Genomic DNA, 16,228 nt, shown 5'->3' with positions numbered 1-16,228 from the left:
AGAGCGCTCAAGAGCGCAGTGAGACAAAATGGCGACAGGAGCCGAGAAAGCGTATGTCGTGCTTGAAATGCACTCACATCAGTCAGTCATAACAGTGCAACGACACTTCAGGACGAAGTTCAACAAAGATCCACCAACTGCTTACTCCATTCGGCGATGGTATGCGCAGTTTAAAGCTTCTGGATGCCTCTGTAAGGGGAAATCAACGGGTCGGCCTGCAGTGAGCGAAGAAACGGTTGAACGCGTGCGGGCAAGTTTCACGCGTAGGCCGCGGAAAATTGGTTCACGCCAGAACTGGAGACCGACAGCGCCGACTTCATCTTTCAACAGGATGGTGCTCCACCGCACTTCCATCATGATGTTCGGCATTTCTTAAACAGGAGATTGGAAAACCGATGGATCGGTCGTGGTGTAGATCATGATCGGCAATTCATGTCATCGCCTCCACGCTCTCCCGACTTAACCACATGCGATTTCTTTCTGTGGGGTTATGTGAAAGATTCAGTGTTTAAACCTCCTCTACCAAGAAACGTGCCAGAACTGCGAGCTCGCATCAACGATGCTTTCGAACTCATTGATGGGGACATGCTGCGCCGAGTGTGGGAGGAACTTGATTATCGGCTTGATGTCTGCCGAATCACTAAAGGGGCACATATCGAACATTTGCGAATGCCTAAATAAACTTTTTGAGTTTTTGTATGTGTGTGCAAAGCATTGTGAAAATATCTCAAATAATAAAGTTATTGTAGATCTGTGAAATCGCTTCAATCATTTGTAATAACCCTGTACTTGAGTATTGCTCATTAGTGTGGGATCCGTACCAGGTCGGGTTGACAGAGTAGATAGAGAAGATCCAAAGAAGAGCGGCGCGTTTCGTCACAGGGCTATTTGGTAAGAGTGAAAGCGTTACGGAGATGTTTAGCAAATTCAAGTGGCAGACTCTGCAAGAGAGGCGCTCTGCATCGCGGTGTAGCTTGCTGTCCAGGTTTCGAGAGGGTGCGTTTCTGGATGAGGTATCGAACATATTGCTTTCTCCTACTTATACCTCCCGAGGAGATCACGAATGTAAAATTAGAGAGATTCGAGCGCGCACGGAGGCTTTCCGTCAGTCGTTCTTCCCGCGAACCATATGTGACTGGAACAGGAAATGGAGGTAATGACAGTGGCACGTAAAGTGCCCTCCGCCACACACCGTTGGGTGGCTTTCGGAGTATAAATGTAGATGTAGATGTAGAATGTTGGAAGCAATTCATCACTTGTTCTTGGATGGTAGGCACAGATGTGAATGGGTTACGATGTGGCTGCTGCACAACACGGGGATCCTCCCTTGTGGTGGTCACATATGGTCGGTCAGAAGCTTCGCGACGTGTGTGCTTGCCCTCACATTCAGTTGTATTCCTACATTGGGCCACTGTAATACTGAAATGTCCCACAAATCTGGATAGTGCGCGAATCGGTCAGGTGCCGAGATAGACCCATGATGAAGCCCTTTCAAACTCTGTCACGCGCTGATAATGGTGTTTCACATGAGGCATCGGCATGTCCTTCACAGTGATCCTCAATATCTGAGGCTGTTCATGTCCCTAATACAGCCCACCAAACCTGATAGCTACGCTAAACATGGAAAACAGCAATGCGCTTCAGTAGCCGTTCTATCTGGGACTGTAATCATTTACAAACAGCCCGATGGTGTGTAGTTGTGAAGCGTGTCGTTTGCCACGGTTCCTGTTTTCCCTTAGTTTATTTCTGTTTGAGGTTTCCGCTCTTTCCTAGAGGCCGTTGCGGAGCCTCCGCGAGCTCGCTGCTAGCGCGTCCGCTGCGAGGTGGCGGTCGGCCGTGCGGAGGGCGGAGGCAGTTGAGACGAGTGCTTGGCCCTGCACGACCGTTCTGGAGCGGGACGCTAGGTGCTTCTATGCTAAGAGTGGTTGGGCCCAAAAACCCGGGGCGTGAGGACACGAGAGGCCGTAATTCTGTGGACAACATTTGGTTTGCGTTCATAGGCTGGGGAAGCTATGAAGTCCGTCTGCGGCTGCCAATAACCTCCAGGAGGTGGTGTCGTCACTGAAAGTAAGATTTTTCATCTAGTTATTGTAACGGTCCTCGTCTGGCGGGGACAATCTCCCGGTGCTGTGGGAGCTATTTATAACTGTGTGGCAACGTTTCTCTGCTTAGAGTCTGTGATCGGAAATTGCCTTGCGTGTGTGTTACTGGCCCCTTGCATGACTGTGTATTTGAACGCTATGCTGACTTACTTAAGGCGCGTGTCGTAAAAAAAATAAAAAAATAAAAATTTCTGGCTGTGGACCTTCTGCAGGCCGTTGTTTTCCTATGGACGGCATAGGTCACTGTGTGGATAAGCACGTTGTAAAATGTAAATAACCTTGTACTGTCTGGCGGAGAGGTAGAGTGAACTGTGGCCAGTTAATTTTATGGATGTCTGAATTGCAAGATTATGTTAATCTTCGCTAATATCTGTTGTGTTTTAGTACGTAGGCATATTTAAATTTAGTCATTGTTATTGTGTATATATTCTTGTGTTAAGGAGTTTAGTTCAAATGGTTCAAATGGCTCTGAGCACTAAGGGACTTAACTGCTGAGGTCATCAGTCCCCTAGAACTTAGAACTACTTAAACCTAACTAACCTAAGGACATCACATACATCCATGCCCGAGGCAGGACTCGAACCTGCGACCGTAGCGGTCGCGCTGTTCCAGACTGTAGCGCCTAGAACCGCATGGCCACTCCGAAGGAGTTTATTCCCCGTGGCATATAAGTTCTCTATTTAGTTATAATTGAGGTAGTGCTAGAGTTTCTATTTGGTAATCCGCCTAGCCACGACTGATGTTGGTTGCTCGGTCTCTCTGAAATGTTGGGTCTATTGAGTAGAGACCGTTGTTGACTTGCTCTCCTCAGCTCCGAATCCCTGTATTGATACTACGGCGATAATTCTGCCGGAATCTCATTTGCAGAAGTTATCAGTTCTTGTGAACACAAATAAAGCTACCTATGCCTCTGTTATTTTCGTCCGCTGGCCAGCAAGCTTTGGTCAATGATGAAAAATCTCCAACTGGTATTCGTCCAATCCTACTGGCTCGTGTTATACGAGTTCCCTTTCCAGTTCGGGTAAATGTTTCCTCCTTCTGGTGAAGCCGTCATGCTTCCCGAGCCCTGCTTGGGTAATAGTTGCCCGAGCGTCTATTGCCGCTCAATGTTCCAGGAGAATGAAATAAGGGATTAATTATCTACTCCACCGTTATGCCCAAGAATGGCGAATGAGAGTAGTTCTGGATAACCTAAGTATTGTACATTATTAAGATAATTCTAGGTTTCGAGAAATTGCTGTTTGGTAAAATGTAGCCTTCTCTGTCGGTAATCCGGCGTATTCCACGATCCAACATTGTTATAGAACTGAAAGATTTGTTTTTGATACATTTGCGAAGACGTGACTTCATTATTTGCTGTTGATGTTAGTTGCTTTAAATGAATCTTCTTTAATCTGTGGTTATATTTCTTAATGAATGATCGTCCTTAACGGTGTAACATTTCATGTACTTCTGATTGTCCCCTATGTCACCTACTGACTTCATTCAGAGACTGAAAAAGTGATCCTTGCTCAAGTTTATGGAACTTTATTAACCGTTGTTCTTTATCGTTTATGGTCTTAAATATATGTTTGTTAAAAAGGAATAATCATAAATTCCGGTTGTTTATTAAGTAATTCTTAAGTTATGTAGCAACTCTTACGAGTGCAAACATTCTCTCATTGTTACACTTGCTTGTTCTGTGGTTTGCGCTGAAGGGTGTGACAATAAATGCAAAATCTAAAGTGAAGCGTTGGGGCGAATTAATCCTTTCCCTTATCATTACCTTTAAGATGTCCGCGGCTCGTGGTCTTGCGGTAGCGTTCTCGCTTCCCGCGCACGGGGTCCCGGGTTCGATTCCCGGCGGTGTCAGTGTGTTGTGTGTCTTTCATCATCATTTCATCCTCACTCGCAAGTCGCCGTAGTGGCGTTAAAGAACAAGGCCACAAATGCCACATGCTCATTTACCTTTAAGATAACTGATTGTTTGTCGCTTGTTAGCCGGCCGCGGTGGTCTAGCGGTTCTAGGCGCGCAGTCCGGAACCGCGCGACTGCTACGGTCGCAGGTTCGAATCATGCCTCGGGCATGGATGTGTGTGATGTCCTTAGGTTAGTTAGGTTTAAGTAGTTCTAAGTTCTAGGGGACTGATGACCACAGTAGTTAAGTCCCATAGTGCTCAGAGCCATTTGAACCATTTTGTCGCTTGTTGTTGAAATTGGTTGGGATAATAGTTTATTGATTGACCCCTAGAAAGTGTGTATCAACTTGTTACATTGACATAGAGCGTGTCTTCGAGATTCTTCACTTTCTTTGTCAGGCTATGTACTTAATACTGTATGTCTATATCGAATTTTAATTTATTTTCATATGACCAATAATTAAAAATAAAAAGACGCTATTTTTATTAAAAATTCTTAGTCAGTATTTTTAACTAACATTTCTGTTTGTTGATACATATGGAATTTAAATAAAATTAGATATAGAAGTGGTTCCTAGCGAGAGTGTAACGAGCGACTTCACTGCTGTACACTGATCAGCCAGAACATTACGATCAGCCATCTAATATGCGGTAAGTCAACCTTTGGCACGGCTAACAGCGGCGACACGTCGTGGTATGAAAGCAATGAGGCCTTGGTAGCTGGCTGGAGGGAGATGCTACCGCACCTGCCCACACAAGCGACCTTGATCCCCGTAAATTCGGAGGAGGAAGGCAATGAGCTCTGAGACATCCCAGATGCTCCGGGTACAGATCTGGCGATGCGGGGTTGGGGGGGGGGGGGGGGCAGCACATCAATTCGAAGGCGCCACTGCGTTCCTCGAACCACTCCGTCACACTCCTCGCCTTGTGACATGGCGCATTATCTTGTTGAAAAATTCCACTGCCGTCGGGAAACATGATCGTCATGGATGGGTTTACGTGCTTTACAACCAGCGTACGATATTCCTTGCCCGCCATGGTGCCTTTGCACGAGCTCCACTTGACCATGGATGCCCACTGAATGTTCCTCAGAGCAATAGGAGCCGCCGCCAGCTTGTCTCCGTTCCGTAGTACAGGTATCAAGGAGCTGTCCGATCGTTATAGTGAACAAGGTATCGGGATTCATCAGACCATGCAACGCTCCGTCACTGCATCAACGTCCAGAGCTAATGGTCGCGTGCCATTTCAGTCGTAGTTGCCAATGTTGTGGTGTTAATATTGTTACCTGCATGGGTAGTAGGCTGCGGAGACCCATCATTAGGAGTGTACGGTGCACTGTGTGTTCAGACACACTTGTACTCTGCCCAGCATTAAAGTCTCATGTTAGTTCCTCTACAGTTCGCCGCCTGTCCTGTTTTACCAGTCTGCCCAGCCTACGACGTCCGATATCTGTAATGAGGGGTGGCCGTCCAACCGCAAGACGTCTGGACGAGGCTTCACTCTGAAGACGCTCACCACAGCACTCCTGGAACATCCAACAAAATGTTGAAATAATTTACGGGTTTGCTGCCGGGTGACGTCGTCGACCACCGCCGAAATTTCGGCAGGAGCACACCCTACCATTCTCAAGGCACAACTGCAAGGAGGAAGCAATGTGCAAGGGAATTTAATACCTCGGTTCACAGAGGAGAAACAAGGAAGATGCAACACACAGAACAAGTAACCGCAAAGTCAACACACAACCAAAGATAACCAACATCAGAAATATCGATAGTGACTATTAATCAACAGGTGAGGTAGCACTAGTTCTGTCCCTCTGTTTTTTGATGAGAGACAGAGCCGGATTCAAAGCAGCATTTACACAAAAGCCACCATCTCTGTGTATAAGGTTGCTTGATAGTTTGATTTCAACAGCTTCCTTAAGGGGGGTAGGACGTCAAACGGGCCTACTTGGAGCAGGAGAGTCACCACAGGACTTTTCAATTTCTACTGTCTATACTTTGACAAATAAATTCGTAAAACTTTTTCACCACGATCAGGAAGGATTGAGGACTCACACTCATCGCAGTGGAAGTTCAAAAACGTAGCAAAATACCTTTTTTTACATGTGAAATTTCATCATTTTTTCACTTATTACTGTTTGCATTTGCTGCTATAGGTAGACTTTTCTTCGTAAATAAGATAGTTTCTTCGATGAATTTTTCATAGCATACAAACAGTTGTTACAGGTGAATGAAACTCTAGAATTTTCCAAATCTATTAAAAAACTGTGGAAAAAATTAAGATAATTAACTATAAAACTTGAATTTTTTCTAAACATGAAGTTTAAAATGTAACAGTTCATTCATTTTTTCATAAATTAAATAACTTCTAGAGTTTCATACACCTGTAACTATGGTTTGTATGCTGTGCAAAACTCATCGAAGAATCTCTCTTACTTAGGAAGAAAAGTGTACCTATAGCAACAAATGCAGCCAGTAGTAAGTGAAAAAATGATGAAATTTCACATGCAAAAAAAAGTGTTTTGTTACGGTTTTGAGCTTCCACTGCTATGAGTACGAATCCTGAATCCTTCCTGGTCATGCTGTTAAAGTTTTATGAATTTATTTGTAAAAGTAAAATGTCGTATGGTGCCTCTCCTGATTCAAGTCGGCCCGTTTGACGTCCTACCCCCCTTAATGACACTATCCCAATAGCTGGACGTGCAAGCCAGAATCTCCGCGTTGTTGTATTCCATAGGATGACCGGTGTCAAGGCAATGTTCTGCAATAGCGGATCTGCTCGCCTGTTGTAAGCTTGTGTGACGCTTATGTTCAATACACCGGTCTTCCACAGTCCTGATTGTCTGACCAATATATGACATGCCACAACTGCAAGTAATACGATAGACACCAGCCTTACGCAAACCAAGACCATCTTTTACGGACGCCAACAGGGCCTTAATCTTAGAAGGTGGTCGAAAAAAATACGGCCAAACCTGTTGGAAATGCTTCCTGCGTAAGGCAAAAAGGCCGTAGATTTAGGTGCCACTTCGTTGCTATCGTCAATCACAGAAGGCTGATAGCGCAACGCACGTTTGATGTGCCTCTCACTATAACCATTCTCACGAAAGGTGACTTCGAGATGTGATAGCTCAGCTGCAAAACTTTCAGGGTCTGAGATAACGTGGGCCCTGTGAACCAAGGTACGAAGTACTCCTTCACGCTGAGCTGGATGGTGACAACTACCAGCTCGCAGATACAAGTCAGTGTGACTAGACTTCCTATAAACAGAATGTCATAACGTACCATCAGTCTTCCTTCTGGCCAACACATCAAGGAAGGGAAGGCACCCATTCTTTTCCACCTCCATAGTGAACTGAATATTCGGGAGGATTGAGTTCAGGTGTTCCAAAAACCAGTTTAAATTCTCACTACCATGAGGCCAAACAAGAAAAGTATCGTCTACATATCTGAAAAAACATGCAGGTTCAAATGTTCAAATGGCTCTGAGCACTATGGGACTTAACATCTTAGGTCATCAGTCCCCTAGAATTTAGAACTACTTAAACCTAACTAACCTAAGGACATCACACACATCCATGCCCGAGGCAGGATTCGAACCTGCGACCGTAGCAGTCCCGCGGTTCCACACTGCAGCGCCTAGAACCGCACGGCCACCGCGGCCGGCAAACACGCAGGTTTCAAGGTCGCTGACTCCAATAAACGTTCCTCAAAGTCCTCCATAAACGGTGGTGTTCGACGGTTCGCGGTTCCACACTGCAGCGCCTAGAACCGCACGGCCACCGCGGCCGGCAAACACGCAGGTTTCAAGGTCGCTGACTCCAATAAACGTTCCTCAAAGTCCTCCATAAACGGTGGTGTTCGACGACGTCACCCGGCAGCAAACCCGTAAATTATTTGAACATTCAATTCGCCGGGAAAGGTTAAGGTCTCACATCCAACAAAATGTGTAGTTTTCCAAATGCTTGTACCGAGCCTTCAGGCCATCACAATCTGCCCTCGGGCAAACTCAGATAGATCGAGCGCCTTCCCATTCTACACACGAACAGCTCGCTCACTGATACTGCACGCATCGTGCGTGTGTCTCACAAGCAGCCATTCCTCGCTAGCCACGCTGGTATCGCCTGGACTCGTTTATATCGACGGCAAAAAAATGGCTCTGAGCACTATGGGACATAACTTCTGAGGTCGTCAGTCCCCTAGAACTTAGAACTACTTAAACCTAACTAACCTAAGGACATCACACACATCCATGCCCGAGGCTGGATTCGAACCGGCGACCGTAGCGGTCTCGCGGTTCCAGACTGTAGCGCCTAGAACCGCTCGGCCACTCCGGCCGGCTATCGATATCAGGTTGGAGATCATAATGCTCTTGCTGATCAGTGTACTTCACTATACGCTTAATGACCAGCGGCTGTCCTCATCGGCGAGAACTGTTTTGTACTTAACATAGATTAGAAATTCCAATCTTCAACGCCTCTTTATCGAGTTTTTTTGCGAACTGCGTAGTATTGCTTAAACCTGGTAATTGATTTTCCAATCCTATAAGTGAAGAACATGGAAGACAATCAGTATGTAAAGAGCCCTTTTATGCAAATATCGTATATACGACAAACTCAAGTGTAATCAGAACTTTTCTAAATTTGAACTAACGGTGTTTGTAACTTAGGCGACCGAAACAGAATGGACTTGTTGTTGTCCGACTGCCCATTACTATCTTCATAAATTACCAGCCACGCCTCAGAACCTGAAAAGTGAAAATAATACAGCAAACTGTTTTGATAAATTGCATTTAACTACATTATAATTTTTTTGTTTGGAACTCGTAGAGAATATTTGTACACAAACATAAACAATGCCATTGATATACATTATTTCTGAAATCTGAGGTAAAAACTGTGGCCACTGTTTTTAAAAATGTGCACTACTGTATAAAAAGACGAGTCCCCGCGATTATAGTTAATTTTAAGATATAATTATAACAAAGCTGTACAATACCGGTGATGTACCTCGAATGGTGTACGCAAATAAGAGAAATATTCGAAAAGTAAGGTCCGATCGGGCGCAAAATGGAAACCACAATGAAAATCCCATGAAGCTTTGCACAGATGTATTGGGCAGTGTCTCTAGTATGCCAGTCGATGGCGTCATGTCCTCTTCTCAGTTCTCAGTGCACAGTGAGCACCTAAAGATGCCTAGATAAATAGTGTATCTCGCTAAGTATGAGGGCCTGTGAGAGATTTCGCATGATGTCATGCAGGCCACATAACAAAACTGTCATACGTTTCCTACTCCATGACAGTTCTGGGCCAGAATCCGCAGGAACAGTGAAGATGCTCCCGCAGCGTTCTTTACAGGTAGGCTGCATTTTGACGACGACATGTACTCATGTCAGATAGTCTTATATTCTGACAGAATCTAACTTTTGCAGAGTTACTTGAAAATGGCCCTAAGGCTGAAATTGCAATCGTAATAATAAATATTTCATACAGTCAACGAAGAGTATGATGTCTTTGAAGAAATATCATATGAATGTGAATCTCAACCATGAGAAGTTTACATGAAGTGTTTGATCACCCAAAATATAGCCCATAATTGGCTCCCCCTGAGTCTCATCTCTGCTCATATGAATCGCTGGCCATGAAGACAACATTTTGGCACTACCAACGAACTGTAGACCCGCATAAAGAATTGGCGGAAAGCACAGGCGGCTGCCTTCAATGACGAGGGCATTGGAAAGTTAGTACAACGCTACGACACATGTCTAAGTCGGAGTGGCGACTACTTACAGAAATAGCTATAAGCGGTGCTGGCGAGAACTGACACCATGAATCCTGCAGGGGCGTCCACAAATCCGTAAGAGTACGACGGGGTGGAGATACCTACTGAACAGCAGGTTGCAAGGCATCCCAGATATGCCCAACATTGAAATCTGCAGCAATTTGCGTAAGTGTTGCACTTCCGTCACACTGAACGATTCTCTTCAGTCCCGTTCTTCTGGGGGTTTGGTGGCCAGTAGAAGTGTTTAAACTCAGAAGAGTGTTCCTGGAGCCACTCTGTAGAAATTCTGGACGTTTGGGGTGTCGCATTGTCCTACTGGGATTGCCCAATGGACATGAATGGATGCAGGTAATCAGAAAGGATGCTTTCGTTTATGTCACCTGTCAGAGTCGTTTCTAGACATATTAGGGGTCCCATGTCACTCAAACTGCACACGCTCCACATCATTACAGAGCCTCCACCAGCTTGAACAGTCCCCTGCTTACGTGCATGGTACATAGATTCATGAGGTTGTGCCTATACCCGTAAACATCTATCCGCTCGATACAATTTTAAACGAGACTCGTCCTAGGAGGCAATGTGTTTCCAGTCATCAACTGATCAATGTCGGGGTTGACGGGCCAAGGCGAGGCGTAAAGCTTTGTGTCGCGCAGTCATCAAGGGTACACGAGTGGGCCTTCAGCTCCTAAGGCCCCTATCGAAGATGTTTCGTTGGACGATTCGCACGCTGACGCTTGTTGATGGCCCAGCACTGAAATCTGCAGTAGTTTGTGGAAGGGTTGCACTTATGTCACGTTGAACTGTTCTCTTCAGTCCCGTTCTTACAGAAGCTTTTTCCGCCAGCAGCGATGTCGAGGATTTGATGTTTTACCAGATTCCTGATATTCACGTTATACTTGTGAAATGGTCGTTCGGGAACATCCCAACTTCATCGCTATCTCGGAGATGCTGTGTTCCATTGCTCGTTCGCCGACTATAGCACTACGTTAAAACTCACTTAAATCTTGATAACGTGCCATTGTAGCAGCAGTAACCGATCTAACAACTGCGCCAGACACTAGTTGTCTTATATAGGCGTTGCCGACCGCAGCTCCGTACTCTGCCTGTTTACATATCTCTGTATATCAATACGCATACCTGTACCAGTTTCTTTGGCGCTTCAGCGTAAGAACGGTGAAGGTCGAGCGAGGAACGAGTGACCACCCGAAAAAAAACGAGACAGACTGCACGAGACCGAGGTAGGAACGTGGAGCAAGACCGATTTGGCGGGAACAGTGGCCGCCAATTCTTTTGGAGTCTTTCCTTAAACCTATCCTCAATTATTTGCTTGACGTTTTCCAATCTCTGTCTTCCTCTACAGTTTTTGCCCTCTACAGCTCCCTCTAGTACCATGGAAGTCATTCCCTCATGTCTTAGCAGATGTCCTATCATCCTGTCCCTTCTCCTTATCAGTGTTTTCCACATACTCCTTTCCTCTCCGATTCTGCGTAGAACCTCCTCATTCCTTACCTTATCAGTCCACCTAATTTTCAACATTCGTCTATAGCACCACATATCAAATGCTTCGATTCTCTTCTGTTCCGGTTTTCCCACAGTCCATGTTTCACTACCATACAATGCTGTACTCCAGACGTACATCCTCAGAAATTTCTTCCTCAAATTAAGGCCGGTATTTGATATTAGTAGACTTCTCTTGGCCAGAAATGCCTTTTTTGCCATAGCGAGACTGCTTTTGATGTCCTCCTTGCTCCGTCCGTCATTGGTTATTTCACTGCCTAGGTAGCAGAATTCCTTAACTTCATTGATTTCGTGACCATCAATCCTGATGTTAAGTTTCTCGCTGTTCTCATTTCTACTACTTCTCATTACCTTCGTCTTTCTTCGATTTACTCTCAAACCATACTGTGTACTCATTAGACTGTTCATTCCGTTCAGCAGATCATTTAAGTCTCCTTCACTTTCACTCAGGATAGCAATGTCATCAGCGAATCGAATCATTGATATCCTTTCACCTTGTATTTTAGTTCCACTCCTGAACCTTTCTTTTATTTCCATCATTGCTTCCTCGATGTACAGATTGAAGAGTAGTGGCGAAAGGCTATAGCCTTGTCTTACACCCTTCTTAATACGAGCACTTCGTTCTTAATCGTCCACTCTTATTATACCCTCTTGGTTGTTGTACATATTGTATATGACCCGTCTCTCCCTATAGCTTACCCCTACTTTTTTCAGAATCTCGAACAGCTTGCACCATTTTATATTGTCGAACGCTTTTTCCAGGTCGACAAATCCTATGAAAGTGTCTTGATTTTTCTTTAGCCTTGCTTCCATTATTAGCCGTAACGTCAGAATTGCCTCTCTCGTCCCTTTACTTTTCCTAAAGCCAAACTGATCGTCACCTAGCGCATTCTCAATTTTCTTTTCCATTCTTCTGTATATTATTCTTGTAAGCAGCTTCGATGCATGAGCTGTTAAGCTTATTGTGCGATAATTCTCGCACTTGTCAGCTCTTGCCGTCTTCGGAATTGTGTGGATGATGCTTTTCCGAAAGTCAGATGGTATGTCCCCAGACTCATATATTCTACACACCAACGTGAATAGTCGTTTTGTTGCCACTTCCCCCAATGATTTTAGAATTTCTGATGGAATGTTATCTGTCCCTTCTGCCTTATTTGACCGTAAGTCCTCCAAAGCTCTTTTAAATTCCGATTCTAATACTGGATCCCCTATCTCTTCTAAATCGACTCCTTTTTCTTCTTCTGTCAATCAGACAAATCTTCACCCTCATAGAGGCTTTCAATGTATTCTTTCCACCTATCTGCTCTCTCCTCTGCATTTAACAGTGGAATTCCCGTTGCACTCTTAATGTTACCACCGTTGCTTTTAATGTCACTAAAGGTTGTTTTGACTTTCCTGTATGCTGAGTCTGTCCTTCCGACAATCACATCTTTTTCAATGTCTTCACATTTTTCCTGCAGCCATTTCGTCATAGCTTCCCTGCACTTCCTATTTATTTCACTCCTCAGCGACTTGTATTTCTGTATTCCTGATTTTCCCGGAACATGTTTGTACTTCCTTCTTTCATCAATCAACTGAAGTATTTCTTCTGTTACCCATGCTTTCTTCGCAGCTACCTTCTTTGTACCTATGTTTTCCTTCCCAACTTCTGTGATGGCCCTTTTTAGAGATGTCCATTCCTCTTCAACTGTACTGCCTACTGCGCTATTCCATATTGCTGTATCTATAGCGTTAGAGAACTTCAAACGTATCTCGTCATTCCTTAGTACTTCCGTATCCCACTTCTTTGCGTATTGATTCTTCCTGACTAATGTCTTGAACTTCAGCCTACTCTTCATCACTACTATATTATGATCTGTGTCTATATCTGCTCCTGGGTATGCCTTACAATCCAGTATCTGATTTCGGAATCTCTGTCTGACCATGATGTAATCTAATTGAAATCTTCCCGTATCTCGCGGCCTTTTCCAAGTATACCTCCTCCTCTTGTGATTCTTGAACAGGGTATTCGCTATTACTAGCTGAAACTTGTTACAGAACTCAATAAGTGTTTCTCCTCTTTCATTCCTCGTCCCAAGCCCATATTCTCCTGTAACCTTTTCTTCTACTCCTTCCCCTATAACTGCATTCCAGTCGCCCATGACTATTAGATTTTCGTCCCCCTTTACTTACTGCATTACCCTTTCAATATCCTCATACACTTTCTCTATCTGTTCATCTTCAGCTTGCGACGTCGGCATGTATACCTGAACTATCGTTGTCGGTGTTGGTCTGCTGTCGATTCTGATTAGAACAACCTGGTCACTGAACTGTTCACAGTAACACACCCTCTGCCCTACCTTCCAATTCATAAAGAATCCTACACCTGTTATACACCTGTTATACCATTTTCTGCTGCTGCTGATATTACCCGATACTCATCTGACCAGAAATCCTTGTCTTCCTTCCACTTCACTTCACTGACCCCTACTATATCTAGATTGAGCCTTTGCATTTCCCTTTTCAGATTTTCTAGTTTCCCTACCACGTTCAAGCTTCTGACATTCCACGCCCCGATTCGTAGAACGTTATCCTTTCGTTGATTATTCAATCTTTTTCTCATGGTAACCCCCCCCCCCCCCCCCTTAGCAGTCCCCTCCCGGAGATCCGAATGGGGGACTATTCCGGAATCTTTTGCCAATGGAGAGATCATCATGACACTTCTTCAATTACAGGTCACATGTCCTGTGGATACACGTTACGTTTCTTTAATGCAGTGGTTTCCATTGCCTTCTGCATCCTCATGTCGTTGATCATTGCTGATTCTTCCGCCTTTAGGGGCAATTTCCCACCCCTAGGACAAGAGAGTGCCCTGAACCTCTATCCGCTCCTCCGCCCTCTTTGACAAGGCCGTTGGCAGAATGAGGCTGACTTCTTATGCCGCAAGTCTTCGACCGCCAATGCTGATTATGTATCAAAATTTAGGCACTGGCGGGGATCGAACCCGGGACCGAAGACGTTTTGATTATGAAACAAAGACGCTACCCCTAGACCGTTCAGCTTAGTGGACCGTTTCTTTGGATACGATCCTTGGTGAATGCCCCACGTCTAGAAACTACGCACACATTAAGAATTTTCCCTGGTTCTGTGATCACTTCCAGAGAGTATACCCACTTTACGGCATTCTTCACACGGGACCTCTGGTTGGGTCACGCAGATCAGTGACAGGTCGTTGACAACAGCAAGCTAGGGGTCTTCAGTTGTTCCTCCGGCCATAACCACGGACATAACAGATGCTGTGGGTTACACGTGCGACAGGCTCGAGTGCACACGAAAGAGTGATTTACAAGCGTTCAGTCCTGTCTCGTGGAGTTCCTGTTTCCCTCGAAAGGTGAAAACTCCCGCCGAAAAGTGACTCAGAACGGTGCCGAGAACGCGATGAGAGCATTTTCCATTGTAACTGTCTCGATCATCACTTCTGAATGCTGAACAGCTGAACGGCTCTGCAGGGTGAGTTGTGAACGAGGAAAACCACATAAATGATTACTCGAAGAAATACATTTTTTATGCAGCTTTGCTTATGCCAAGACTCACGCTTCATCTTTAGTGGACATAATACAGTTATATCATTCGTCAATAGATAGTTTTTGTCGCATTGCGAGTAATGCACCTGCAAGAATATTACGTTTAGTGAATAGTTACGCGCATTTACGTCTATTCTGTGACTTGAAGCTCAAGTCGACACATTTATATGCATAGTACAAACACAGCTTCAGTGATACTGTGCAGCATTTGCCATGTCACCGACTTGTCCATCTGTTTTTATTAGAAACTGAAGTCAGAATTTTCTTGTCCATGCCGAAGCCACTTCTGAAGTGAGTTATGCTTGTAGATTTAATGTTGCTGACTTTAAAACTAGATACAAAAAATGGTTCAAATGGCTCCAAGCACTATGGGACTTCACATTTCGGGTCATCAGTCACCTAGACTTTAAACTACTTAAACGTAACTGACCTAAGGACATTACACACATCCATGCCAGAGGCAGGATTAGAACCTGCGACCGTAGCAGCAGCGCGGTTCCGGACTGAAGCGCCTAGAACCGCTCGGCCACAGTGGTTCAAATGGCTCTGAGCACTATGGGACTTAACTTCTGAGGTCATCAGTCCCATAGAACTCAGAACTACTTAAACCTAACTAACTTAAGGACATCACACACATCCATGCCCGATGCAAGATTCTAACCTTCGACCGTAGCGGTCGCGCGGTTCCAGACTGCAGCGCCTAGTACCGCTCGGACACAGCGGACGACGACCACAGCGGACGGCGACGACAGCGGCCGGCCAAACTAGATACACTGGGTTATCTTACAGGTGGCTTTTTCACTAATAATGGTATGAAATGACTATATTAGCAGTTAACATGAACGGTTATCTACGTAATGGAGTAGTGACTTAATATCATAAACAGAATGTAAACTAAATTAAATTTAATATTGCAACACTCATATGACATTTTAAATATAGATGCAACGTCAGATGTTTTATACATCAGGCTATTAACTTTATGTAAAGCGTGTCGCCAGTGTATTGCCCTTTCAGCTTGGTAACGTCCTCGAGGATCCTATACTCCTGCCTCTGAAGACCTAGTTTCTAATTTGGTCTCTGAGACTGTTTCTCAGCATCTGCTGCTCCATTGCTGGTGGCGCTCAGTCTTATTTATGGACGCTCATCTCTCTTAGAGCCAATGTTTCTCTACATTAAGTTTTTACCGATCATTGGAACATCGTTGGCGGTCAGGGTGAATTGTGACTTTCACACTGCTGTCCATCTCAGGCCTGATCTTTCTGTGATTTCCGTATTTTGGCTGGCATCCTATAGCTGAATATTACGGTCGAGGTAGACGTGTTGGGAAACAACTACACTAGCTTCACAGTCACTTGGACACT

At 44.8% G+C, this 16,228-nt stretch overlaps 1 protein-coding gene across 4 annotated transcripts in view; it reads left to right on the top strand.

Moving 5' to 3' along the window:
* Positions 1-16,228, top strand: part of LOC126416779 (fatty acid 2-hydroxylase) — a 519,796-nt gene that overhangs the window by 266,928 nt on the left and 236,640 nt on the right. The window contains exon 1 of one of the 4 annotated variants that reach the window (XM_050084638.1): positions 1,905-2,067. The exons of the other annotated variants lie outside the window; for them this stretch is intronic. The gene's annotated coding sequence lies outside the window, so the exon portion shown is untranslated. Of the gene's footprint in view, positions 1-1,904; positions 2,068-16,228 lie in introns of those variants that run through there. 4 annotated transcript variants of the gene reach the window in all.

This window comes from Schistocerca serialis, chromosome 8 (assembly GCF_023864345.2).
Source record: "Schistocerca serialis cubense isolate TAMUIC-IGC-003099 chromosome 8, iqSchSeri2.2, whole genome shotgun sequence".
Classification (NCBI taxonomy): domain Eukaryota; kingdom Metazoa; phylum Arthropoda; class Insecta; order Orthoptera; family Acrididae; genus Schistocerca; species Schistocerca serialis.
Note: the sequence above shows the minus strand (reverse complement) of the source record. Positions and strands in the feature narration are given on the sequence as shown.